This window comes from Stegostoma tigrinum, chromosome 5, assembly GCF_030684315.1.
Source record: "Stegostoma tigrinum isolate sSteTig4 chromosome 5, sSteTig4.hap1, whole genome shotgun sequence".
Taxonomy (NCBI): Eukaryota; Metazoa; Chordata; class Chondrichthyes; order Orectolobiformes; family Stegostomatidae; genus Stegostoma; species Stegostoma tigrinum.
Window position 1 is genome coordinate 103515635 of NC_081358.1, and position 27742 is coordinate 103543376.

Here is a 27742-nt window from a genome sequence, read left to right on the forward strand (position 1 = left end):
ATTCAGTTTGGCTTTCCGAAATAGAAAGCAAATAGAATGTTGTCATTTATTGCAAAGGGAATTGAAAGCTTCAGTTAATACAGGACACTGGTGAAAACACATCTGCAGTGCTGTGTATTGTATTGGTGATTGGAAAAAGTGCAAATGCATTGTAAGCAGTTCAGAGAAGAATTACTGGACTAATACTTGGAATGGGCAAATTGCCTAATGAGTAAAGAGTAGACAGGTTAGGCTTGTATCCACTGGAATTTAGAAAAGTAAGAGGCAACTTGATCCTGAGGGATCTTAACTGGGTAGATGTGGAAAAGTGTTTCGCCTATCTAGATCTGAAACGGGGGGTCACTTTTTAAAAATCAGCATTCACCCATTTAAAACAGATGAGGCAAAATATTTTCTTTTCAAGTGTCATGAATCTTTTGAACTTCCTTCATGAAAAGGTGGTGAAGGCAGTGTCCTTTGAATAGATTTAAGACACAGTTGGAAAAGTGCTTGTTAAGCAAAGGAGTTATCAGGGGTCAGTAGGAATGTGGATTTGTGATTACAATCCAATCAATGAATCACAAAGCAGACCCATGGGACTAAATGTTCTACTTGTAACTCGTTAAATCCTATTTTTAGGAGATATCGTCTATTGCATTTTCTTCCTAGTAGATTTCAATAGAGTGAAAAGCTACATGTTGCCATGCTGCAAGTACCAATAAAATTATGACCCACAAGATTTCTGACAACAAGAAAGTCATTGACTAATAATGGTAAGAAGAGAATGATGCATACACACCCTCCTGAGCTGCGTCTAGGTCAAAGGAGGTAGGAAACATCAATTGGATTAAGCATGTGCCACCAATATTTTGCTGTTTTGCAAGTGGAGATTGTAATAGTTACTTTTAAAGGAAAGGTTTTCTTGTGTGTTCAAGAAACAGAAACAAAGTTATTTGACTGAAACATTGACAGCAATATCATAATGCTGGTTTTCCTTAATAATAAAAACCATCAACTAAACTGCCATGAGTAATTCTTCATGATTCTTGCAAGAATACTGTAGGTAACTTAGCAACTTGTTACACTCAAAACGTGCATCCATCAAAGTAGATTGAAAGTTTGTGATTTGCCATTTTATTTCTGCTATACTTTTTTATGTACTTTATCGGATATTAAAATCAATCAATTCAATCAGGTAGCCAATACAACAGAAGGCAGCAATTTTAATAACCAAGTGCCTCTCTGAGGTAGACATCCTGTACCTCTAATCTAATGAAAAGATTTTTTTTCTCAGGGCATATACACATGATATTCAGCTAGTCAGTAAGGATGTAACTGCTAACCCATATATGCTTCTATTTAACTCCTCTCTGCTTCTTTACACTAGGTAATATTTTAGGCAATCTGCAATGAGCCAGTCTGTGCTGGTGTAAGTAAGAGAAAAAGCTGAGGTGTGTTTTTCTTGAAACTCGATTCAGGATTGTGGAAGCAGGTTCAATAGTATGAAAGAAATTGGGATCTGAAAAGAGTGTCTGGAGTATAACCAACCAGATAGCCTTCTCAAGAGCTGGTACTCTAAATGGCTTTTGCTGCTATGCAATTATAAAAAGTATTTAGTAATGAAAATTCCTGTGTTGACTGTAAACATCATTGTGTAGGATGCACTAGCAAATTAAGTATTAACGAAAGCTGTAGATTGATTATGCAAAAATTGACTTCATAAAATATGTATGTTTTGCAAATGGAGTTAGCAAACTGGTAATTCATCAGTTTTTTCAGCTTGCATATTCTACATCTCATATTATACTAATATAAAAACAGTTTTGTCAGCAAGTGTAATTCACTCTAGAGAATGTTTCAATGGTTTTCTCAATTTCTTATTTTAAAAAATCCCATGTTTTCATCCTTTTGAACATCCACAAATACTACATCCACAGGTTTCCCGTTATCTAACCTTTGGGTTGTACCCTTAAAGACTTAATATATTTGCAAAACATGATTGCACTTGCATAATGTTATTAGGTAGAGCGAACATAATTTATGATTTTCTAGGTTTCTAAGTCCCTAATCAGAGATTTTAGTATTTTTCACTGTGTAGTTATGTTTCACCTTCAGCCTTAAATAGCAATGTTACATTTATTCCTTGCCCTCTGAAGGGCCACAGTGAATCTAGTGAATTCTGTAGGATAAGAATCTGCGCAGGCACTGGCTCTGCACCCATCTTTTTAAAATCCTAAAATGTAAGCTTTCAGAGGAATTTATCCACTTTTAGACCCAATTAATTTCCCCAGGATTTTTTTCTTCGCTTTTCTGTTCCTCACCCTCATGATACCTAGGCTGCTGCTATTTGCAGTATTTTTTTGTCCTTTATTACATTTCAAAAAGCTAATTAATGAACAGAACTGGTGCTGTTTATCTCACATTTTGGTAAGCAGTTGTTTACAGAATTATGCATAAAAGGCATGTACCACCGAATGGTCACTGTTTGTATCTGTTGATTCATAAACACACAAATGAATCCCCAGTCAACGTCCAATGCTTTAATGCAGTTAATTAAAACTTATACACAATTAATAAACTGCAGATACATTTAATTTTGACTGTGAATGCTTTAAATAATCTCTAAGTGGTTTAAAGAGTTCACATACACAGAGATAATTTTGAAATGTGGAAGCAGCAGAGTTAGTCTCCAAACTGGCATTGCCAAACAGTTCACTGAGGTGACGCAAGACTGGGGGTCTCTGACTGAAGACCGTGTGGATCAGGAAAGATAAGACTTAAATTGAAGTGAACTGCTTCGTCAAACTCTCATCATTGCAAAAATCAAGACCTCACTGGTTGGCACCCTCCAGCTGCTGTGGTGCCCTTCCAGGAGCTGGGAGGCTGAGTCAGCTATTATGCCTTACCATTTCTTCATCCAGACTCCAGAATGCATTATTAGCTGGGCACTACTCCTGTCTGTGTAACAGAAAGCATGGTTTAATTCACACCTTGCTCCTTACAGATCTTTCCATCCATGACCTACTGCAGTGTTCCATTGGCACACAGTGTAAACTTGAGGAGCTGCACTTTAGAATTCATACTCCAATAACTTCCAAATTAAGCTTCAACGCATTTATATTGTAACCATTGCCTTCATTTTGTTTCACATTTCTTTTGTTGTTTTGCTGGGATGGACCTGTTTCCTTTCTCCCTTTTTATCTCTTATTGAATTCAAATTTTTATACAGTCTTGCAAACCTTACATGAACACACACTTTGTTTCTTTACTCTGTCACTTACCACTTGTTTTAGGTGTTAGATCATGCAGTCCTTTGTAATTTAATCTCCCTTGGCCTTTACCAAAGAGAGCTTCCATTTTATTCTCCTTGCCCCTTTGCCCTGCCACTGGCTTCAAAACTCATATTGCTATCTGTTGAAAGACATTTGACCCAAAATGTTAACTGTTTCTCTGTACAAATGTTATTTGATCTGAGTTTTTTGGCCTTCATAGTATGTTGCTTTGACCATTTTCTACCAAATTCATGCTGACTTTACTTAATTAATCAGTGCCTTGCTGAATGAAAATTGATACTGTCCCTTGGAATTGATTTTGCACATCAAAAGTTAAGCAAAATGGTATATAATTACTTTGCTTACCTTTTTAAACACAGCCGAACACTTGTCCTAAGTGATCTTTTCTTGATGGAATCAAAATTGTTCATGCTGCATCAGCTGAAGTTATTGAATAGATACGTAATACCAGATTACAGTCCAGCAGGTTTGTTTGAAATCACAAGCTTTCAAGCGCTGCTCCTTCACCTCATAATCCTGTTGGACTATAACGTGGTGTCATGTGATTTCTGACCTTGTCCACCCCAGGTGAACGCTGTCACCTCCACATCATAAATAGATACTTGACATCAACATCAACAACTGTCCCCCACAGCTGTATAATATTTAAAAAATGATAAACAATGGAACAGCGTTAGCAATCCATCAACCCTTGGATACCACACCTATAACTAAATACTGGAACCTCTATTTCATTTCTTTCAATAATCTTTTGATATATTCAGTACGGAGCTCGTGATTGATCTACTCAGTCAAATTCACGCCATTGCTGGTTTTTTTGTTCGTCATCATTTTTTGCAGTATTTAACTCAGTAGCTGATGTAAGATTTATTTTTATTTGCTTTGTCTTGCCGTCTGCATACCTTGTTATGAAGAGGGTTCTAGATGTGACAAACACCTTTATATTCTGTGTATAGAAGATGTTTCATCAAATCCATTAAATCTCCTTGAATAAGCCTCATTGCTCTGACAGTTAACCTTCAAGAAGCTATTTCAATCCACTTTAGCAAAGTCACTTCTAAGCGTAATAAAATTAGCCTTCCTCCAACTTAGAGCTTCCACACTTAGTTTTTGTCTATTTCCATAATTGTGCTAAATACATATGGATTGTTCGTCATGATGTCATTACTATTATAGTACTGTCCCTGCTTTCAGGGACTGAAATTGTACTATTTGAGCTATTGCAGTTTAAGGTCTAATCTTGTATGAGAATCAGAATTATTTTCCTCAATAATTTAGTCAAATCTGACATTGTAACTGATGGTCATTAATGAGTTCAATTCACTAGATAAACGTCTCCTTTGAAACTACCCTGTTGAGTAAGAAGTATGCTATATTAGTTAACTTCAAAGTTTGCAAAAACACCGTAGGTATCTGTTATAATCTTGTGATTTGCATCTCTAAATCAGACCTAGGTGAAAATGATCCATTTTACTGGAGGCAAAATTCTGACATTTATTTCACATGTACAATTATAAAATTAATAAAAGAATCACAAATGTTACTTTAATACGTTAGCAAAACAATGAAAACAATTCTGTTTTCCTGTAACTATATGTAGAGGAAAGCAGAATGTGTTCAGTGCCTAGGACAAACTTTTCTATATGCTCAGCAGAGCAAAGGTGAATCATCCATCACAGAGGAATCTGAGAATACTTGTATAAAAACACAGGGCACTTGGGAGATGTCGTACATAATTTGGGTTTAGCAGCACCATCTGCTAAACAGTACTGGGCTGATAGTGAGGTACTTAAAATCACCCATTCATGTTAATAACAGATGCTGCGAAAAATCCGTGCGACAAAGAGTTGTTTTATATTTTGAGTAGGTTGACAGGACCTCTTAAGATATCTAGCATTTAATTTGGATTGGATGTTAGGCCAGCAATATTAATACATAATTTAAATAATTTATATATCAGCAGGTTAAAACTGACTTTTATCTTCTAGAAATTTCTGCTCTGCTAAATTTGCATTAGCATTTTGCAGCAAATTTAACTGTGTCTACTCTAATATGCAAAATTTTTGATATAGGTTCAAATCTCAAACATTAGTCATACATTTTAGACATTGACCATTGTGTGTAATTAAAAGTAGCACATTACAGCTGACCCAGTTTCCCTTTCCTGACAAGATTAATTGCAATATCAATTGAAAATTCTGCTAATTTAGAAATTGAAATGCATTGTAATTCTTGTTAATAAATGAAGATTTCATGTAATTTGTATAGTTGAACGTGCATTGTCCTGGCTCATCCATTGCAGGACTGAAGACATTATCAGAAAGATGAAAGCATTTTCAGAGATAATGGGAACTGCAGATGCTGGAGATTCCAAGATAATAAAATGTGAGGCTGGATGAACACAGCAGGCCAAGCAGCATCTCAGGAGCACAAAAGCTGACGTTTCGGGCCTAGACCCTTCATCAGAGAGGGGGATGGGGGGAGGGAACTGGAATAAATAGGGAGAGAGGGGGAGGCGGAGCGAAGATGGAGAGTAAAGAAGATAGGTGGAAAGAGTGTAGGTGGGGAGGTAGGGAGGGGATAGGTCAGTCCAGGGAAGACGGACAGGTCAAGGAGGTGGGATGAGGTTAGTAGGTAGCGGGGGGTGCGGCTTGGGGTGGGAGGAAGGGATGGGTGAGAGGAAGAACCGGTTAGGGAGGCAGAGACAGGTTGGACTGGTTTTGGGATGCAGTGGGTGGGGGGGGGAAGAGCTGGGCTGGTTGTGTGGTGCAGTGGGGGGAGGGGACGAACTGGGCTGGTTGAGGGATGCATTAGGGGAAGGGGAGATTTTGAAACTGGTGAAGTCCACATTGATACCATATGGCTGCAGGGTTCCCAGGCGGAATATGAGTTGCTGTTCCTGCAACCTTTGGGTGGCATCATTGTGGCAGTGCAGGAGGCCCATGATGGACATGTCATCAAGAGAATGGGAGGGGGAGTGGAAATGGTTTGCGACTGGGAGGTGCAGTTGTTTGTTGCGAACTGAGCGGAGGTGTTCTGCAAAGCGGTCCCCAAGCCTCCGCTTGGTTTCCCCAATGTAGAGGAAGCCGCACCGGGTACAGTGGATGCAGTATACCACATTGGCAGATGTGCAGGTGAACCTCTGCTTGATGTGGAATGTCATCTTGGGGCCTGGGATGGGGGTGAGGGAGGAGGTGTGGGGACAAGTGTAGCATTTCCTGCGGTTGCAGGGGAAGGTGCCGGGTGTGGTGGGGTTGGAGGGCAGTGTGGAGCGAACAAGGGAGTCACGGAGAGAGTGGTCTCTCCGGAAAGCAGACAGGGGAGGGGATGGAAAAATGTCTTGGGTGGTGGGGTCGGATTGTAAATGGCGGAAGTGTCGGAGGATAATGCGTTGTATCCGGAGGTTGGTAGGGTGGTGTGTGAGAACGAGGGGGATCCTCTTGGGGCGGTTGTGGCGGGGGCGGGGTGTGAGGGATGTGTCGCGGGAAATGCGGGAGACGCGGTCAAGGGCGTTCTCGATCACCGTGGGGGGAAAGTTGCGGTCCTTAAAGAACTTGGACATCTGGGATGTGCGGGAGTGGAATGTCTTGTCGTGGGAGCAGATGCGGCGGAGGCGGAGGAATTGGGAATAGGGGATGGAATTTTTGCAGGAGGGTGGGTGGGAGGAGGTGTATTCTAGGTAGCTGTGGGAGTCGGTGGGCTTGAAATGGACATCAGTTACAAGCTGGTTGCCTGAGATGGAGACTGAGAGGTCCAGGAAGGTGAGGGATGTGCTGGAGATGGCCCAGGTGAACTGAAGGTTGGGGTGGAAGGTGTTGGTGAAGTGGATGAACTGTTCGAGCTCCTCTGGGGAGCAAGAGGCGGCGCCGATACAGTCATCAATGTACCGGAGGAAGAGGTGGGGTTTGGGGCCTGTGTAGGTGCGGAAGAGGGACTGTTCCACGTAACCTACAAAGAGGCAGGCATAGCTGGGGCCCATGCGGGTGCCCATGGCCACCCCCTTAGTCTGTAGGAAGTGGGAGGAGTCAAAAGAGAAGTTGTTGAGTGTGAGGACAAGTTCAGCTAGGCGGATGAGAGTGTCGGTGGAGGGGGACTGGTCGGGCCTGCGGGACAGGAAGAAGCGGAGGGCCTTGAGGCCATCTCCATGCGGAATGCAGGTGTACAGGGACTGGACGTCCATGGTGAATATGAGGTGTTGGGGGCCAGGGAATTGGAAGTCCTGGAGGAGGTGGAGGGCGTGGGTGGTGTCACGGACGTAGGTGGGGAGTTTCTGGACCAAAGGGGAGAAAATGGAGTCCAGATAGGTGGAGATGAGTTCGGTGGGGCAGGAGCAGGCTGAGACGATGGGTCGACCAGGGCAGGCAGGTTTGTGGATTTTGGGAAGGAGATAGAAACGGGCGGTGCGGGGTTGGGGAACAATGAGGTTGGAGGCTGTGGGTGGGAGGTCCCCTGAGGTGATGAGGTCGTGAATGGTGTTGGAGATGATTGTTTGGTGCTCGGGTGTGGGGTCATGATTGAGGAGGCGGTAGGAGGTGGTGTCGGAGAGTTGGCGTCTGGCCTCGGCGATGTAGAGGTTTTTCAGTTCAGTCTCCCCTTTGTCTCTTTTGAGATAAATGCATGGCAAGTAGTGTGTAAAGTATAATTGGTAACCCTATTGTTTCCATTGTTTTTTTCCAATAATTTGTGGTGGCTGCATTGTTGCTGTTGTCATACAGCCATTTAAGGCCATTGAATATTATTTCAAATGAAAACAGATGACCACTGATTGTGGAAAAATGACTTGTAATTTTCTGTCAGACATTGCAGAACCATGAATGTGGTTAAAATTTTCTCTGCAATTATGGCCTGCTATATTCAGGTAGCAGAAACCATGTTACAAAAAATACTGGACTAATACAGTACAAATGGCAGAAATCTGAAATTAAAGTAGAAGTAGCTAGAAACAGAGTTATATCTCAGATTGGTGATCCTTTTCCGAAGTTCCAACTTTTTTTTCTATAAGCATTAAAAGGTTAAAAGGCAGCTCAAATAAGAAGTATCCTGAGCAATGTGAGCCAAGCTGTATATTCATAATTTGGATCAGGGGATTAAGAGTAATACCTTCAAATTTGCAAATGATACAGAATTGAGTGGGAGGTGATCCATCAGGAGGATGCAGAAATGCTTTATTGTGATTTGATCAAGTTGAGTGAGGAGTAGATGCATGGCAGGTGAAGTGTAATGTGGGTAAATGTGAGATTAGGCAGGAAAGCAGATTATTGTCAGATTGGGAAAGCGGCTGGTGTAGTGAGGCCTGAGTACCCTAGTACCCTCTAATCGCTGGAAGTAAGCATACAATGTGTAGCATGCGATGAAGAAGCCAAATGGTATGTTGGCCATCTGTGAGAGGATTCAAGTACAGGAGCAGGCATGTCTTGCTGCAATTGTACAGACCTTGTAAGACCACACTTGAAGTATTGCATGCTGATTTCATGACCTTATTGAGGAAAAATGTTCTGCCTATGGAGGTGTGAAGGAAAGGTTTACCAGACTGATTCCTAGGATGGTAGGACTGACCTATGAAGAGAGACTGGATTGTTGAGGATTATATTCACTGGAGTTTAGAAGAATCAGGGACAAGGGAATCTCATTGAAAGCTATCAAATTATAACAGGACCAGGCAAGGTAAATGCACAAAGTTTGTTTCTGATGATTAGGGAGTACAGAACCAGAGATCACTGTTTAACCGTGCATTTAGAACTGATAAGGCAAAACGTCTTCTCCTAGAGAGTGATTAGTTGGTGGAATTCTCTGCCACAGAAAACAGTTGAAGCCAAAACTTTGAATGCTTTCAAGAAAGAGTTAGATCTGGTTCTGAAGTCCAAAAGGGAGCAAAGTGTATGGGAAGAAAATAGGAAAAAGGTACTGAGTACAGCGTGATAAGCCATGGTCAATTTAATGGTGGAGCAGGCTGGAAAAGCCTACTCATTTAATTTTCTGTTCTGATGAACAGACTGAAGTTCCAAAGTTAACTGGCTGGTCTATATCCTCTGAGTTTAAGAGGAAAGCTGAAAGGAAGAGATGTGGATCTGAAACTCAAACATTTCCATGTCAGGTCCAGGGAGCAATTTTTGAGGCAGCCACCAAATATTTTTGTTTCTTAACTACGACAATGGACGTTAGTTTTATCCATCTAGTTCTCATTTAATTTTCCAACTTGCTACACTTCTTTCTTTCTCCTCCTGTCACCTTTTATGTTATTAACCAATCACACTTCACATTGTCCTATTTGCAGAACTTACGGAAGATATTTTGGATATTTTATAATCCAAGGTGCTGCTGCCCCTGCATCTTATACAGGTTATGTGACATTGGATGGTGGTTGTGACACTTGCAACTAAGGGATATTTGCAGCTCATCTGACTAGTGCTTCATAGCCAGTAGTTAGATCCATGTGAAATGTTGAATGATGTGGCTAGAATATTTGGCCCTCACAGCAAGTCAGTGCATGAGGTCCACATAAAGAATTTATGTAGCAAATATCTTGACCACTGTACTGTGTTGTTTTTTTAATGTTATTGTCCAGTGAAGGGTTGCACCATCACGCACATGTCGAACCCTCTCCCTCAGAGGTGTAACAGACTTACTGCACCCACTCTGGATGTGGTGGGAGCAGTCATTTTTCATTCAGATTGTGCATTGCATTTTGACTGAGATCAAAGGCATGACAGGTAGCAATTCATGCACCGAAGCACATCTTCTCAATTCAGTGACCCCGGAACCTTCACATTGAGCTTTTCCCACCCCTTCACAGTTATCATCAAGTTTGTATCCTAACTTGCTGCCTCCAGTTCCCACAATTGACTTGTCAAGCTCCCCAGCACAGCACTGGCCTTGTTAATCCCCCTAACTTCCAGTAGATAAACTACTATGGGCTGACAGTGGCACAAACTCCTGACTGATGACCAGACCCATATCTGATTTCTACATAGCTCCTTGGCTGACCTACCCAAAGTAATTGTTGTGTGCATTAGGACTGGCGACTGGCCATTGTCCACTCTCCAGACAATAGTGATACAAACCTCCTGACTGACTGACCCAAGCGCCCCAATTATCACACCCAACTGTAAACTGAATGCAGACAATGCTCGTGACTGACTATGCTGGAACCCCCTGACTAAAGACAGTGCTTCTTGGCTTGACTGAGGATTACATGTAGTTCTCCTTTAATGCTGTGGTTGCGTTTTTGCGTAACCTTGTGCTATGGAAGATGGTGTTATAGGGAAATCACTGTAGGGTCACTATACCTGTACAGCAGAAAGTTTGCGTGACCCAAACAGCATCCACTATTCATCAGTTTGTGGTACAGTCAATTCATGTTAATGAAACACGTTTTATAGTAGAACTACTTTTACATATCATTGCAGCATGTTCAGTATCTCAATATGTTTACAGCATAGCCTGCTGTAGGTGCAATTGGTTACTGTTTATAATTGTGACAAGCTGCCTGGGTTTGTATCCGCACTAAAAGGCAGGTGGTGGTGCGGTTAGTATCCCAGACAGCGCAGTGAGTGAGCCATAAGATAATATGTGAAGAGCCCTGAAGTGAGCCTTTTCCTGTGCACAAAGTGGCAACAAAATTATAGTCCAAGGTGTTGGCTTGCTCCACAGTGCAGTATTGGGTGGAGAACTGTTTTGAGTGAATCAGAGATACACTATGCAGATATGGATGAAATTCATGGGTGTCTGATGCCAACTTACACCGGTGGGCAAGGGTGCAGCAGGAGGACATTGCAGGTGGTCATTGCCATGGAGCATAATCTGAAATGTGGTGGATGATCGCCAAAATGCTAGCTTGGAAGAGCCAGCAGTTTGCTGAAATAAATTACCAGCTCTGACTTTCATATTGGGAATTGTCCCTGTCTTATTTCTTCCCACTGTCTGGGAGAAACATACTGCATATGAATGAGTTGAGATTGGGTACAAATGAGATATATATGACTGAAAATATGCCTCCTGCTGCTCACAAGGGAGATTCTCATCAATGTCTGTTCAAATCTTCAGTGGAAAACATACTTTTTTCTCAGTGTAAGGTATTTCATTTTATCTATCTTGCCAAATTTTCCAAACTGACTCACAATTGCCATCAGCTATTAGAACCGAACAATACATGAAACATAGAAAATAATGTTTAGTACCGAAGTGCAAAAGCACAAATCATGCAATTTTTGATATTAAAATGAAAACAAAATTAACGTATGGAGTCCAAAGATCTATCTTCAGAACTGTTCTGAAGGAGAGTCACTAGACATGAAATGTTAACTCTGCTTTTTCTGTAGAGTTGCTGCCAGACCTCCTGAATCTCTCCTGCAATTTCTCTTTTTGTACATAAATTCTTGTTTGGTAAAGGAATCAAAAGCTAACAAAATAGATTGGAATGTGGAATTCAGAACACAAAAACTGACCAGCCGTGATCTTATTAAACGGTAGAGCAGGCTTGAGGGATCAAATTAGTCGCATTCTGTTCTGAGGTCATATGTTTGAGGCTTGGGTGAAACAGTAGCTCAGTGGTTAGCACTGTTGACTCTCAGTGCCAGGGTTCGATTCCAGCCTTACATGGCTGTCTATGTGGAGTTTACACATTCTCCCCATGCCTGCATGAGTTTCCTCTGGGTGCTGTGGTTTCCTCCCACAGTCCAAAGATGCGCAGGTTAGGTGGATTGGCCGTACTGAAATTATCCGTGCTGTTCAGGTATGTGTTCGGCTAGATCAATTAGCTGTGGTGAATGTAGAGTAACAGGATAAGGTGAGGGACAGTCTGGATGCATAGAACATAGAACATTACAGCACAGTACAGGCCCTTCAGCCCTCGGTTGTGCCGACCTGTCATACCGATCTGAAGCCCATCTAACCTACACTATTCCATGTACGTCCATATGCTTACCCAATGATGACTTACATGTACCTAAAGTTGGCGAATCTACTACCGTTGCAGGCAAAGCGTTCCATTCCTTTACTACTCTGAGTAAAGAAACCACCTCTGACATCTGTCCTGTATCTTTCACCCCTCAATTTAAAGCTATGCCCCCTCGTGCTCGCCATCACCATCCTAGGAAAAAGGTTCTCCCTATCCACCCTATCTAACCCTCTGATTATTTTATATGTTTCAATTAAGTCACCTCTCAACCTTCTCTCTAATGAAAACAGCCTCAAGTCCCTCAGCCTTTCCTCGTAAGACTTTCCCTCCATACCAGGTAACATCCGAGTAAATCTCCTCTGCACCCTTTCCAAAGCTTCCACATCCTTCTTATAATGCGGTGACCAGAACTGTATGCAATACTCCAAGTGCGGCCGCACCAGATTTTTGTACAGCTGCAGCATAATGCAATGCTTTTCAGAGGATCAGTGCAGATTCGAAGGGCCGCATGTCCTCCACCTGCATTGTAAGGTTTTTATAATTTTATCTAATTGCATATTTAAGAAGCTAAAGGGAGTTGACAAATTTGACAAAGAAAGAAAATGTTTCCTATGTAGGCTAATGTAGAAGGCAAAGCTATAATTTTAGGTTAAGATGTAACAGATTTAAAATAGATGAGCAATTGCTTCCCTCAGAGTTGTGAATCTGTGGAATTCACTACCTCAGAAGGCAATGGAAGCTGGGACATATGAGTAAATTTAAGGAGAAGATAGATTTTAAATTTATAATGAGTTGTGTAATGGACCAGACCAGACCAAACCCAATCAAAATATTTTTAAAGGTAGCCTAGACCCTAACTACAACTCGTTTTCAAATTCAGTGTGAAGTAGTGTCCCAGATGTGGTGCAACTGGTCAAGCCACTCAACGTTAAGCAAAACATAATTTATTTAAACACTACAGTTAAAATATAGACAAAAGGGAGAAATTTAGAATAACTATTAAAAAACTTAACCAAAAAAATAGATACAGTATCTATTATTAACTGTTCCAATAGAGTAACATTCAATTAACACATCCCTTGGAAAATTCAGTCACAGGTTCATACATAGAGATAGTAAGAACTGCTGATGCTGGAGTCAGAGATAAGTGTGGAGCTAGAGGAACACAGCAGGCCAAGCAGCATCAGAGGAGCAGGAAAGCTGATGTTTCGGGTTGGGACCTTTCTTCAGAAATAGGGGAGGGAGAAGGGGGCTCTGAAATAAATTGGGGGGGGGGGTGGGGGTGCTGCTGGGGAAGATAGGTGGGATGGTGATAGGTGAGTGCCGGTAGGCAGTGGTGGGGATTGGTCAGTGAGGTGGGAGAAGCAGATAAGTGGGAGAGGCAGATAGGTGGGAGAGAAGACGGACAGGTCAAGGAGCTGGAGATGAGAGGGAGGGTTGATCATGGGATGAAGCCCAGGTGGGGAGATTTTGAAACCGGTAAAGTCTACATTGAGACCATTAGGTTGTATGCTCCCAAGACAGAATATAAAGTGCTGCTCCTCCAGTTTCCGGGTGATGTCGTTGTGACACAGGGGGAAGGCCCAGGATGGACATGTCGTCCAGGGAGTGCGAGAGGGAATTGAAGTGGAAATGGAAGGCATCATTGTTTGTCATGCACAGAGCACAGGTGGTCTACAAAGCGGTCACTGAGCCTTCGCTTGGTCTCACCGATGTAGAGGAGGCCACATCAGGAGCACCGGATGCAACAGACCATATTAGCAGATGTGCAGGTGAACATCTGTCTGATGTGGAAGGCTTTTTTTGGGTCCTTGGATGGAGGTGAGGGGGCAGCTCTGGGGCAGGTGTAGCACTTCCTGCGGTTGCGGGGAAGGTGCCAGGGATGGTGGGGCTAGTGGTAAGTGTGGAGTGGTTGAGGGAGTCGCGGAGAGAGTGGTCCCTGCGGAAGGCAGATAGGAGTGGGGAGGGAAATATATCCTTGGTTGTGGGGTCAGATTGCAGGTGGCGGAATATGATGTGTTGAATCTGGAGGTTACTGGGGTGATAAGTGAGGACAAGGGGGATTCTGTCTGTTTTTGTTGTGAGGAGACGGTATGAGGGCAGAGGTGCAAGAAACGCAAGAGATGCGGCCAAGAGCATTTTCGATCATTGAAGGAGGGAAGTTGCGGTCATTGAAATAAGAGGGCATCTTGGATGTTTGGGAGTGGCTCACCCTATCTTGGGAGCAGATGCAGTGGAGGAATTGGGTGTAGGGGAGCACATTCTTGCAGGAAGGTGGGTGAGAGGAGGGTATTCTAAATAGTTATGGGAGTCGGTGGGTTTGAAATAGATATCAGTTGTGAGGTGGTCACCAGAGACCGAGATGTCCAGGAAGGAAAGAGAGAGGCATCAGAGATGGTCCAGGTGAACTTAAGGGCGGGGTGCAAGGTGTTAGTAAAGTTGATGAACTATTCAAGCTCCTCGTAGGATCACAAGCTGGTGCCGATACATTCATTGATGTAGTGGAGCAAGAGGTGGGACATAATGCCAGTGTGGGCATGGAAGAGGGACTGCCCCACGTGTCTTCCAAAGAGGCAGGCATAGTTTGGGCCGGTGTGGGTTCCTATGGCCACCCCCTTATTAGGAAGTGGGAGGAGTTGAAGGAGAAATTGTTCAGGTTAAGGACAAGTTCAGTTCTTGCATGCCATTCAAAATCGAGAGATTTCAGAGAAAGTCAGTTAGGAATCATTTACTGAAACTTGCAACCCTTCTGGGAGCCAAACAACTTCCAGCTGACACTGCTAAAAAACTAGAAACCACGCTGTGGGAGAACTGGCCACTCCCTTTCCGTTGTTACGCTGCTTTCAAAAAAAAACCTAAAGACCACCTTAACCTATTGACTTAAGCTAGTGCCAGCAGACACTTTGGTACCTGTGCCTTTACAGCCTCCCTTTCAAAAAAAAAGGCCAAGGTAAATATAACTGTTCTAAAGTGACATTAACATTTCACCTCCCCCTTTCTTTTAACAAAAAGCAATATACAAAAATGGCTTCATTTTAAAAGCCCAGGTCTTACTCTGTTAGTACGCTAGAAAACATATACATTACATTGATTTAACTCTAAGCAGGCCAACATTTACTACTGCATTCTGTTTCAGTCCATTTACTGCTGCCACCAAACACCTCCATTTTTCTTCATCCAAGTTGCAGCAACACATTGGCAGTTACGATTTCTCTTCCTGCAGTGTGTATAATTTTAAAATCAAATGCTGCATTAATAGGCTCCATCTAAACAGTCAAACTTTTGTTACTAAATTTCTCCAAAAACTTTAATGGGTTAGGATCAATATATGCAATTGTCTCTCACATTACTATCAATATAAATGTTGAAATGTTGAAACGCCAACACCAATCTCAAGGTCTCCTCCTTAACTGGAATATTTCTATTGATGAATATACAACCTTCTTGAAAAGCACCCAGTTGGTCTTTCTGTCTTGCCATCTTCTTGTAACCTATATCACTCACATCAATAGCCTCCTTAAATGGTTTTGTGTGATTAGATGTGGCTAACACTAGGACAGTGGTTTACACATAAGGCATTTGACAACTTGAAAGCTTGACAATTTGCAGTCCACTGACATTTCCTGCAGTTCTTCAATAAGTCAGTCAGTGGAACAACCATGCTGCTAAAATTTGGTCCGAATTTCCAATAAAACCCGCTCAATACCAGGAATTGTAGCACTGCTTTCTTCATTGATGGTAACCTTTTCTTGTTCACATTCCATGGGTACATCTGTCCATGTCTGATAACATGGCCCAGGAACATGACCTGGGGTTGGTGAGTTTTGAGAAGATTTGTAGCTCAGGTTGAGGTTCTGGAGGTGAGTTTGCTTGCTGAGCTGGGAGGTTAGTTTTCAGACATTGTCACCTTTTTTTTTATTTGAAAAAATATACTTTATTCATAGAATGTACAAAAAATAAAACATTTATACACCTACCCAGTCATGCAAGCTACTCCGGGTTACCCGGGGGTACGTACACCAACTAAAGGGAAAAAAAAACAAAACAGAGAGAAAAAAAAAACAAAGCAAAGAAACCGCCCCGGCAGTCGTCACCCCGCACAGTCCCAGTTGGCCCCCTGACCAGTTGGAGAAGGCACCAGCTGGGCCCAGTTACCAGATAGGATTCTTTTCCCTTTTCTGGACGAGGGGGCTCATATGGTGGTCTTTCCCCACCGCGCCTTGGCGGCGGCTGCCCCAAGCTTTAGCGCGTCCCTCAGCACGTAGCCCTGGACCTTGGAGTGCGCCAGTCTGCAACACTCGGTCGGGGTCAGTTCTTTCAGCTGGCAGACCAGCAAGTTGCGGGCAGACCAAAGAGCGTCTTTCACCGCATTGATGGTCCTCCAGGCGCAGCTGATGTTGGTCTCGGTGTGCGTCCCCGGAAACAGCCCGTAGAGCACGGAGTCCGGCGTCACGGAGCTGCTCGGGACGAACCTCGACAAATACCACTGCATCCCCCTCCAGACCTCCTGCGCATAGGCACACTCCAGAAGGAGGTGATCAACAGTCTCGTCCCCCCCGCAGCCACCTCGAGGGCAGCGTGCGGTTGTGCAGAGATTCCGGGCATGCATAAAGGATCTCACTGGCAGAGCCCCTCTCACCACCAGCCAAGCAATGTCCTTGTGCTTGTTTGAAAGTTCTGGCGATGAGGCATTCTGCCAAACGACTTTGGCAGTCTGCGTGGGGAACCACACGACGGGATCCACCCTCTCCTTTTCCCGAAGGGTCCTGAGGATACTACGTGCTGACCACTGCCTGACGGCCTTGTGGTCAAAGGTGTTTCCTTGCAAAAATTTCTCCACGAAGGACAGGTGGTACGGAACGGTCCAACTACTCGGAGCGTTCCGCGGCAACGAGGCCAGGCCCATCCTTCGCAACACCGGGGACAGGTAGAACCTCAGTAAGTAGTGACACTTGGTGTTTGCATACTGAGGATCTACGCACAGCTTGATGCAGCCACACACAAAGGTAGCCGTCAGGGCGAGGGTGGCGTTCGGTACGCCCTTTCCCCCATTTCCCAGGTCTTTGTACATGGTATCTCTGCGGACCCGGTCCATCCTCGACCCCCAAATGAAGTGGAAGATGGCCCGGGTGGCCGCAGCGGCGCAGGTCCAGGTAATAGGCCAGGCCTGCGCCACATACAACAGTACCGAAAGCCCCTCGCACCTGACAACCAGGTTCTTACCCACGATGGAGAGGGACCGGAGCGTCCACCTGCCCAGCTTCTGCTTAAATTTGGAGATACGCTCCTCCTAAGTCTTAGTGCATGCCCCAGCTCCACCAAACCAAACACCCAGCACCTTCAGGTAGTCTGTCCTGACGGTGAAGGGGATGAAGGAGCGGTCGTCCCAGTTCCCGAAGAACATGACCTCGCTCTTACCCCTATTGACTTTGGCACCCGAGGCCAGTTCAAACTGGCCGCAGATGTCCAACAGCCTACTCACCGACCGACGATCGGTGCAGAAGACGGCGACATCATCCATGTACAGGGAGGTCTTGACCTGAAGGCCTCCGCTGCCTGGGATAGTCACGCCCTTCAGGCTCACGTCCTTCCTGATGGAGGCGGCGAAGGGCTCCGCACAGCACACGAACAAGGCAGGAGAGAGCGGGCAGCCCTGCCTGACTCCAGATCTGACGGGAAAACTGTCTGATTCCCACCCGTTGATCGAGACTGCGCTAACGATGTTGGCGTAGAGCAGCCGGATCCAATTGCGGATGCCCTCCCCGAACCCCAATTTGGAGAGGACGTCCCTCATGTAAGCATGAGAGACCCTGTCGAAGGCCTTCTCCTGGTCCAGGCTGACGAGGCAGGTGTCCACCCGCCTGTCCTGTACGTAGGCGATCGTATCCCTGATGAGCGCGAGGCTCTCAGCGATCTTCCTGCCCGGCACAGCACAGGTTTGGTCAGGGTGAATCACCGACTCCAGGACAGACCTGACCCGGTTGGCAATGACCTTGGCCAGGATTTTGTAGTCCACGTTCAAAAGTGAAATGGGACGCCAATTCTTAATTTCTTCCCTCTCCCCCTTCCTCTTGTAAATGAGGGTGATGATGCCCTTCCTCATGGACTTGCACATTTCCCCTGCCCGAAGCGCACTATCGTACACCTCCAGCAGGTCCTGGCCGACCAGGCCCCACAGAGCAGAATACAGCTCGACCGGTAAGCCATCACTTCCGGGAGTCCTATTCCTCAGCAAGGACTTGAGGGCTCTGGCCAGCTCGTCCAGGGATATCGGCCGGTCCAGCCACTCCCTCGTGCCGTCATCTAAGACCTCCGTGATAGACGACAGGAACGACTCGGAGGCCGTGCTGTCCGTGGGCTTCGTGTCGTACAGTCCGGCATAGAAGGATCTGCTGATCCTCAAAACGTCGGGCCGAGACGACGTCACCGAGCCGTCGTCCTCCTTCAGCCGGCTAAGCACAGAGCTCTCTTTGTGCACCTTCTGAAAGAAGAAACGCGAGCACGTCTCGTCCTGCTCCACAGAGCGGACCCTGGACCGGAAGATTATCCTGGAGGCCTCCGCGGCGAAGAGCGAGGCTTGCTGGCCCCTCACCTCACGGAGGTCCTCCGTGACATCGACCCCCATCAACTGCAGAAGGAGCAGGTTCTGCACCCTTTTCTGGAGTCGCGACAGCTTTCCCCGCCTCTCTCTTGCCTTCTGAACACCCTTGAGGACAAAGAACCTCTTGATGTTCTCCTTCACCATCTCCCACCAGTCGCCTGGAGACTCAAAGAGGGGTTTCACGGTCCTCCAACCGGTGTACTCCCTCTTAAGCTCCTCAACGTTCTCTGGGGTCAACAGAGTCGTGTTGAGCTTCCACGTCCCCTTGCCGGCCGGCTGGTCGTCCTGTAAGTAACAGTCTGCCAACAGGAGGCAGTGGTCAGAGAAGAACACCGGCTCGACACCAGTGGATCTGACCGAGAACGTCCGTGACACAAACAGGAAGTCTATCCTTGAGCGGATAGACCCGTCTGGCCGCGACCAGGTGTACCTCTGCTGCGCTCCATCTGCAGGGGTGCTGAAGACGTCGAGCAGCTTGGCGTCCTTCACCGTGCCCATCAGGAATCTGGACGTGACGCCCAGTTGAATCCCCCCACCCGCTGTCCCCACGCTGGATCTTCCATCTGCATCGATGATGCAGCTGAAGTCTCCGCCTAGGATGACCGGCCTGGACGTAGCCAGCAGGGGTGGAAGCCGCTGCAGGACGGCCAACCGCTCACTCCGTACCGCTGGGGCGTACACGTTGATCAGCCTCAGGGGAGCATTCCTGTAGGTGATGTCAGCCACTAGGAGGCGCCCCCCCACCACCTCCTGAACTTGAGAGATGGTGAAGTTGTGCCCCCGCAGCAGAATAGCCAGGCCCGAGGAGCGACAGTCGTTACCCCCCGACCAGATCGAAGGCCCACAGGTCCAGGCGCCGGACCATTTCCCGTACCTGCCGAGGTGCGGTATCCCGCACTCCTGCAGAAACAGGAGGTCCGCCTTGATGGTGGTCAGGTAGGCCAATGTGGATACACATCTCGCGGTTGACTTGACGCTGCGCACATTAATGCTCGCAATTCGTACCCCCATTGTGGGCAGTGACTGCAGTACCCTCCCCAAGTCCAAGGTCCAGCCCCTCCATCTGTCCCTTCATGCCCATTGCCCGGGCTAACTGCTGGACGCTCTCTGGGCTCAGGAAACCGTCTGTGCTGCCTTCCGGGTGGCATCCCCCCGTCAGGGGTGCGGAGGCAGGAGGGTCCGGCTCTGGATCAGGCTGGGGACGTGCTGTTTCCTCCTTCCCGCCTGGAAGTTCCGGGGGGCCCTCCAGTGCTCCAGCGGCACTTGACTGGGTGTCGGAGTGAGCCTCAGGACGCCTCCCGTCACCTGGAAGCGGGGTGCTGCTTTCCTTCCCCCTCGAGACCTTTAACTTCTGCTTCGGGTGGGCCCTCTCCGAATCCTCCTCGTCAGAGGAGCTCTTATAGCCCCCCTGTAGCTGTCTCTTCCCTCCTGATTGTTGCGGTTCCTGGGCCCGTCGACGCACCTTCCTCCTCGCTTTCCGGACTGTAGTCCACTCCCCTGGGTCGCCTGTCGCCGCCTCCATTGGCTCCGGGTTGTCGGGGGGGATCGGAGCCTGCAGGGGTGCTTTGCTGGCCTCGGGCCCATCCTGCAGGGCTGGGCCCTCCTGCACGGCCTGGCCCTCCTGCACATTAGTGGGGTCCTTGCTGGGCCCTGGTGCCTTCCTCTCCTCCGGGGGGGGGGCTGGCCCCGCATTTCCCCTGCCGGCGACCTGGGCGTAGGTGGTACCCCGCCGCGGGCATGCCCTATAGAAGTGGCCCGCTTCCCCGCAAAGGTTGCAGCTTCTCTCTCGTGGGCAATCCTTTGCAAGGTGTCCCTCCTCCCTGCAGATGGTGACTTTGCAGTCGGCCGCCATGTGACCTGACCTACCACAGGCATGGCAGACTTTAGGTTGCCCTGCATAGGTCAGGTAGCCCCTGCTCCGGCCGATCGCGAAGCTGGACAGTGGGTGTGCGACATTCCCGTCTGCGCCCATCCTCAGCGTCACCTTGACCTGCCTCTTACTCGTCCAGATGCCAAAGGGGTCCACCATGTCAGTTAGGTCCCCTTCCACCTTCACATACCTTCCGAGGAAGGTCAGGACATCAACTGCTGGCACATGCGGGTTGTACATGTGTACAGTCACCATACGGCTCCTCTGTGCTGGCATCACAAACAGTGGGACAGCGGTCAATACAGAGAGGGGGCCCTCACCTCCTTTCTCCTTGAAAACCTCCAGGAAGCGCTCGCAAAGCTTGGCACCCCGGAAGGTCACATCGTAAAAACCCCCTCCGGGGAAATCCTGCAGGCAGTAAATGTCCGCAGCAGCAAACCCACAACAGTCCAACAGGACCCTCTTCACGAAGAAGGTGCGGTCCACAGGTGCACCTTCATCCATCTTCTTTACAGAAACACGGATGGTGTTCCGGACCCCCTGACCTGGGGCACGAGCACTTGCCGCAGCCATCATTGCAGGTTGGCTGCTCCCCTGAACCAGCGTTAGGCCGAAGCCAGCATTAAGATCCACTGGTCGCAAGGGTGCACAGCCAACCCGACGTCCTCCTTTGACCTCCAAGACAGCACTCTCGTCCTCTCAGTCCACAAGAGAGTGGGTCTTTATTGTGTTCGAGATGTAAGCTGGTTCACTGAGCTGTAAGGTTTGTCCCCAGACATTTCGTCACCATTCTAGGTAACATCATCAGTGAGCCTCCGACGAAGCGCTGGTGTTATGTCCTGCTTTCTATTTATCTGTTTCGGTTTCCTTGGGTTGGTGATGTCATTTCCTGCATTGGTGATGTCACTTCCTGTTCTTTTTCTCAGAGGATGGTAGATTGCCTCCAAATCAATATGTTTGTTGGTGGAGTTCCGGTTGGATTGCCATGCCTCTAGGAATTCTCGTGCGTGTCTCTGTTTGGCTTGTCCTAGGATGGATGTGTTGTCCCAATCAAAGTGGTGTCCTTCCTCATCTGTATGTAAGGATACGAGTGATAGTGGGTCATGCCGTTTTGTGGCTAGTTGATGTTCATGTATTCTGGTGGCTAGCTTTCTGCCAGTTTGTCCAATGTAGTGTTTGTCACAGTTCTTGCAAGGTATTTTGTAGATGATGTTTGTTTTATTTGTTGCCTGTATAGGGTCCTTTAAGTTCATTAGCTGCTGTTTTAGTCCTCGAAGTTATCAAATAATTCTGATTAAATGCTGCAAATGTTCCTTCCAGGCATGACTAAAAATCACCAGGTCATCGATGTATACCACACAATTGGGAAATCCAGAATTGACTTTATTAGTTAGTCTTTGAAATGCGACTGGTGCATTTTTCACACCAAATGGCGTGACTTTAAATTGGCGTAGTATATTCAGTGTTGCAACAGCTGGAATTATCTGTGCTCTCTGATAAAGGTATCTGCTAGTATTCTCTGAGTAAGTCCAAATTGGAAATATAAGTTACTTATCCCACCTTCTCAACAAAGTCTCCCAAATGTGGAATAGGGTGTGAATCAGACTTTGTAACTGCATCGGCATCACAATAGTCAACACAATTGTTAGGTACCATCTGGTTTTGGCACCATTACTATGGGTGAGCTCCATTCGCTGCGACTGACTTTGAATTTTCTATTGCTATGTCTACATCATGGCATCATTAGATTACTACCTAGCAGCTTGTTCCCACATATATCCCCATGCGATAGAAATAACTCATTCAGGTCATTTCGATTTTCCTGTGAAAGGTAACTTAATAATTTGGCCCAATTTTTGAGAACTTTCATTGTCCAGTATAATTTGAGGAATGTCCAATCCAGAACTCTCTGAACTTGATTCTTTACTCTGCTGTAACCAGTAACACATTCTCCTTTTGCTTTCCTTCCATATCAAAATACCTTTTGAGTATATTCATGTGACACACTGAGATTTCCTTCTATCTGGAATCCTTAACAAATAATTCACTTCACTCAGTCTGCTTTTGAGTTGATAGGTCCACTAAACATTGCTTTTAAAGGCTCACCTTTCACTGTAAGTAACACCAGCGCTTTACCTCCAGTAGCAAAACTGCAAATTTTTGATTTTTTTTTTGTCTTCATCCTATTCCATCATGTGCTTTGCTATTTTCAAATGCTGTCTCTCCAACTCCCCCACTCCATTTAATCTTTCCCAAAATATTGTCCAAATATGTGGTCTTTTGAACTCTGACTCTCAAATTTCTCCTTAATTAATTTCAGTGGTCCTCTCACATCATGCCTAAAAAACTAATTCACATGGACTGAATTTGGTCGGTTCATTTGGTGCATCCCTATTTTCCAACAGTACAAACAGAATTCCTTTATTCCAATCGTTGGATAATCTTGACTATAAGCCCTCAGCATGGTCTTCTAAGTTTAATGCCACCATCCTAATGCTCCCTGTGATTCTGAATGATATGCAGTGGATTTGAATGGTTTTATTCCTAAGCTATCCATAACTTTGCTGAATAATTTTGATTGTAATGTTTGACCCTTGATCTGATTTGTATTTCTGTAGGTAGTCCGTATTTAGTAAAAAAAAAACTTGAGTAACTCTTCTACAATCCTTAGATCTGTGCTATTACATAATAGAATGGCCTCTGGGAATCTAGTGGACACATCACTTATTGTCAACAAATACTGATTCCCACTTTTTGCTTTAGGTATAGGTCTTATGCAATCAATTAAGACCCTCGTAAAAGGTTCCTCACATGCAGAAATGGATACTAACAGTGCTGGTTTTAGCATTGCCTGATGGATGTGCAATCCCTTTTATATATCCATTCCCCACCAGGAGGGTCTTAGGGCTCTCTGCTTCTTCCTGGAGCAAAGACCTGAACCATCCCTACCCACTACCACCCTCCTCTGCTTGGCTGCGCTTGTCCTCCCCCTCAATGACTTCACTTTCAACTCCTCTCATTTACTTCAGGTAAGAGGGGTTCCCATGAGTGCCCGCATGCGCCCTACTTATGCCTATCTCTTTGTGGGGTACATGGAACATTCCTTATTCCACTCCTATTCAGGCCCCCACCCACAACTCTTCGATACATCGATGATATCATTGGTGCTGCTTCCCTCTCTTGTCTAGAATTGGAAAACTTCATCAATTTTGCCTCCAATTTCCACCCTGCCCTCACTTTTTCACCTGGCCTATCTCTGACTCCTCCCCTCCTCGACGTTTCTGTTTCCTTTTCTAGGGACAGACTGGCCTCTAATATCCATTACAAACCCACCAACTCCCACAGCTGCCTGGACTATACATCCTCACACCCCCACTTCCTGTAAAGACTCCATCCCATTTTCTTAGTACCTACATCTCCATCACATATGTTCAGATGAAGCCAACTTCAACAAGGGATCCTCCGAAATGTCAACATTCTTCCTTAACCGAGGATTCCCCAGCTTCATTGTCGACAGAGCCCTCAATCGGGTCCAACCCATTTCCCGCACTTCTGCCTTCACCCTTTCTCTTCCCTCCCACAACAGCGATAGGGTTCCCCTTGTCCTCACCTACTATCCCACCAGCATCCACATCCAGTAGATCATCAGATGCCATTTCCGCCACCTCCACCAAGATGCCCCCACCAGACTCCTATTCCCTTCCCTTCCCTTGTCTGCCTTCCTCAGGGACCATTCCCTCCGGGACACCCTGGTCCACACTTCCTTCACCTCCAACACCGCCCGACAGCCCTATGGCACCTTCCCCTATAACCAATGAAGGTGCAACACCTGCCCATTTACCTCCTCCCTCCCCACTATCCAAGAGCCCAAACACACCTTCCAAATGAAGCAACACTTCACCTGCATTTCCAAGAATCTAGTCTACTGCATTCGCTGCTCACAATGTGGTCTCCTCTATACTGGGGAAACGAAGCGTAGACTTGGCAACCACTTCGCAGAACATCTACGCTGTGCTCGCAAAAAAGACCCTGAACTATCTGTTGCTTGCCACTTCAATGCACCACCCTGCTGTCTGACCAACATCTGTCTCTGGCTTGCTACAGTGTTCCAGTGAAGCCTAACACAAGGTGGAGGAACAACACCTCATTTTCCACTTGGGGAACTACAGCCCTCTGGACTCAGTATTGAGTTCAATAATTTTAGGGCCTAAACTCTTCCATGTCCCAGCCAGCCCCCCACCTCATGCATCAGGCCCTGTTACCGCATAGCCTGCCACTACACATCCACTACACTGTTAGTGACTATTCACCCACCCAGCCTGTCCAACTATCTCTGTCTCTGTTTGGGCTCTATCCTATCGTTTACTCCCTACCCCACCAACCTCCCTATTCTCTGCATATAAACTGACGTTTTCCTAGCCACCAACAGTTTGGAGGAAGGGTCACCGGACCCGAAACGTTAACTCTGTTTTCTCCTCCGCAAATGCTGTCAGACCTGCTGAACTTTTCCAGCAACTTTGTTTTTGTTCCTGATTTACAGCATCTGCAGTTCTTTTGGTTTTTAAATATCAGTAGGCCATTGCTTTCCCAACTTGATGAACTTCTGACCATTTATCAGCTGCCTGAATATGCAATGGTCTCCATTTTTACGATAGTAACATTAGGGAATACATGCAGATTTTTCTTCTGTGTGTTTTTTGATACAGTTGCTTCAGTTTTTCATCTTTCTGGTGTAACTCTGTTAATTTCTCCGAATTGTCCTCCTCTGTTCTTGTTTTGTCTCAACTATGTGATCATACATGGTCTCTGATAATTCCACTTCACTTTCCTTGTTTAATTTCTCCTCTTGCTTCAACCTGTAGCTTTGTGACCTTGTTATCACAGTCAGAACAATTCCCAGGAAAGGCTTCCTGCAATACCTCAGTTGACTTATTTTCCACTGGCTTTTCAACCACAGTAGGCAGCACTTCTATCTGTGATCCAGCCATTTCATTACCAAGGACAAATTGTATTCCTGGAGCCAGGAGTTTCTCCAGTATTCATCCCACCAGTTCTCCACTTTTCAGCAGACACTCCAAAATCTCTTTACATAAATGGAGCACTTCTTTTCTCATCATCAGTTCCATGTATTAGCACTTTTTCTGACAGTAGTCCTTCTGAATTATATATCTCCTTATCTCTCCATGTCAAAGATTGACATGATCCCGTATCTCTTAAAACTGCAATTTCTTTACCTCCTACTCCTGGCACAGCCTGAGTAAATCTTACCCTTTTAAATAAATGGTTTAAGAAGATATATGGTGCTTTTTTTCTCAATCAACCCCCAACCAAATTGTACATTTTTGGTGCAGCTTTTTTGATTCCACTGTGCTTTCCTTCACCACTTCAACAAAATTCACTGGCTTGCCTTGTTGTTCCACATCCATCTTCCCTGTGCTTTTTCTAAATCACCAGAACTGTGACTGCATGTGGCCTACTTCTATTGCAGTGAAAATACCTGACCTTTTTAATTGCTTTTTCACCTTCATCTATTTTCTGTTTACCCTGTCGTAAACTATCTTTATTACCTTCAATGAGATTTACCTTTCCGCTTAGCACCTGAGGATTTCTCTTTTCCCTAATTGCTATTCCTTGCACTTTGAAAAGATCAAACTCAATGAACATTTAACCAGGGCCCCTCCTTAGATTTCTAAAATGTTGTCTGCAGACTTCTGGCACAAGCTCATGCACACTTAAGATGGCTTTCTTCACCACCCCATGCTCCCCAGATACCACCTCTGATAGTGATACCAAGACTTCAGTAGCTGTACCTACCAATTTTATTTGGATCTGCAAAGCCCACATGGCCACCGATCATTTCATTTGTTTAGCCACTTCTTCAAATGAAGTGTAAAAGGCTTCTACATCCTTGTCAAATTTAGACAATACTTGAACAAATTTAAACAGACCCCCACGAGCATTTTGGCTACAACGCATTTGCTCATCATCACTATCCACTTCATTAAGCCTACCGTCTACCTTCATCTCCAATTTTGAGAAGACCCAGAACCTTCATCTCCAATCTTTTAAGTCAACATTTCTCACTAATTGCTAAACTTTAAACTCTCTTTCAGCTTTACTTCTCTCTGTTTTGTTCTGCCAGGGCTATTCTTTTCCCTTTCCTCTGCTTTTAATCATAACTCAAACTGTTTCAGTTCCTTTGCATGTTCAGGCTGCTTCATCTGCAACTGAATTCTAGCCATTTCCAAAGATTTCAATGGCATTTTCAGCAAAATTAAATGCTGAGCTATTGCTTCAATTTACATGCCCTTTTCTCTCAGATAAAGGCAACCCCAGCTCCAGCTTGTCTGCCAATTCCAACAGCTTTGCCTTGCTGAGTTTTTGTAAAACTCCCAAAGTCATTTGTTCTACTCCCAGAAAACTCAGTGAATGAAAGAGCCATTACTACACAAAGCACGCCCTGTTTAAACCAACCTAATTCAATACCCCAAACAAAAGACACTAACTCCTACCACTCGCTGCCTTTAAGTCCAACAACCCTAAACCCAAATTGGAAGTGTAGAACTGTATCCTGACAAAAAGCCCCAATTTGTTATGGACCAGACCAGGCCAGACCCCTTCAAAATATTTTAAGAAGGTAGCCTAGACCCAACTTTTGTTGTTTTTCAAGGTAGATTAGAAATAAGTGTGTTCCAGATGAGATGCAACTGGCCAAACCACTTGACATTAAGCAAAACACAATTTATTTAAACACTATACTTAAAATACAAGCAAAAGAAAGAGGAATTTAGAATAACTTAACTACTAGAAAATTTAACAGAATAATAGATAACAGTACCTAATACTAATTAACTGTTCCAATTTGGTAACACCCAATCAACACATCCCTTGGCAAAAAGGGAAATTCAGAGACACATTTTTTCTCATTGAATCCCTACAGTATGAAAACAGGCCATTTGGCCCAACAAATCCACACCCACTCTTGGAAAAGCATCCTACCCAGACTCAGAACCACTCCTGCCCCCAGTCCAAATCTATGGGGTTCTTTAGACTTGATCGATCTTTTCTAAGTTTTTAGATCAGTCAGTTCCTAAGTTTAATTT

The 27742-nt window shown here is 45.4% G+C and overlaps 1 protein-coding gene across 5 annotated transcripts in view; it reads left to right on the forward strand.

The window, feature by feature from the left end:
* LOC125451806 (KH domain-containing, RNA-binding, signal transduction-associated protein 3) overlaps window positions 1–27742 on the forward strand; it is a 176837-nt gene that overhangs the window by 119587 nt on the left and 29508 nt on the right. The gene's annotated exons all lie outside the window — the stretch shown is intronic.